The sequence below is a fragment of the Calidris pugnax genome, unplaced genomic scaffold (assembly GCF_001431845.1).
Source record: "Calidris pugnax isolate Ruff unplaced genomic scaffold, ASM143184v1 scaffold816, whole genome shotgun sequence".
NCBI classification, from domain to species: Eukaryota; Metazoa; Chordata; class Aves; order Charadriiformes; family Scolopacidae; genus Calidris; species Calidris pugnax.
In genome coordinates, this window is record NW_015091489.1 from 558 (window position 1) to 2564 (window position 2007).

The window sequence follows — 2007 nt, forward strand, 5'->3', positions numbered from 1 at the left end:
AGGGAGGTGGTGGAGTCCCCATCCCTGGATGTGTTTAAGGGCCGTTTAGATGGGGTACTGAGGGACATGGTGTAGGGGAGGACTTTGTAGAGTAGGGTAGATGGTTGGACTCGATGATCCCAAGGGTCTCTTCCAACCTGAATGATTCTATGATTCTATGTGTGTGCACGCTCAGACACACACCTGTGCGCACACTCACACACGTGTATGCACACCCTCTCACATGCATATGCACACACACTCAGACACACACGTCTGCAGACACATTCACACACACGTATGCATACACACACTCACACACGCGCGTATGCACTCAGACACACACACAATCACACTCTCAATCACTCACACACACACACACAATCACACTCTCTCACACACTCACACTCACAGGCTCAATCACACACACTCTCACACACATGCTCTCATGCTCTCACACACTCAATAACACTCACACTCTCACACACTGAATCACACTCACACACACACTGAATCACACTCACACACACACTCACACTCACACACACACTCACATGTGCTCTCACACACACTCTCACACTCACACTCACTCTCACACACTCAATCACACTTACACTTGCTCTCACACTCACACACTCTCTCTCACCCACTCTCACACTCTCTCACACTCACGGTCACACTCTCACACACTCCCTCACACACACTCACACTCTCTCTCACACACACACACTCAATCACACTCTCACACACACACACTCACACTCTCACACACTCTTCGCACATGCTCTCACACACACACACTCAATCACACTCTCTCACACACACTCTCTCTTACACACACACCCACACTCTCTCACCCACTCTCACACTCTGTCACACTCACGGTCACACTCTCTCACACAGTCTCTCACACACACAATCACACTCACACACACATTCATACACAATCACACTCACACACACACAATCACACTCTCACACATGCTCTCACACACTCACACATGCTCTCACACACACTCACACTCAATCACACTCTCTCACACACTCTCTCTTACACACACCCCCCCACACACTCTCACACTCACGGTCACACTCTCACACACTCACACTGTCTCTCACACACACACTCACACTCACACACACACTCACCCCCCGCCCCCTCACACTCACACATGCTATCACACACACACACTCAATCACACTCTCACATATTCAGTCACACTCTCACATACACACACACAATCACACTCACACACTCACACACAATCACACTCTCACACACTCTCACACGCTCAATCACACTCACACTCACACATGCTCTCACACACACTCAATCCCACTCACACACACGCTCTCACACTCTCACACACACAATCACACTCACTCTCACAGGCTCAATCACACACACTCACACTCTCACACATGCTCTCACACTCATACACACAATCACACACACACACTCTCACACACTCACACACACGCTCTTATGCTCTCACTCAATCACACACTCTTACACACTCTCACACATGCTTTCACACTCACACACTCACACATGCTCTCACACACACACTCACATTCAATCACACTCACTCTCACACACTCACACACACTCAATCACACTCACACACTCAATCACACTCACTCTCACACATGCTCTCACACTCACACTCTCACACTCACACACACTCACACTCAATCACACTCTCTCACACTCTCTCTTACACACACACCCACACTCTCTCACCCACTCTCACACACTCACAGTCACACTCTCATACACACTCACACATGCTCTCACACACACACTCACACTCTCACACACGCTCACACTCTCACACTCACACACTCTCACACACTCACACACACTCTCTCTCACACACACACACTCAATCACACTCTCTCACACACACTCTCTCTTACACACACACCCACACTCTCTCACCCACTCTCACACTCTGTCACACTCACGGTCACACTCTCACACACACATACTCACACTCACACTCACCCCCCGCCCCCGCTGATCCT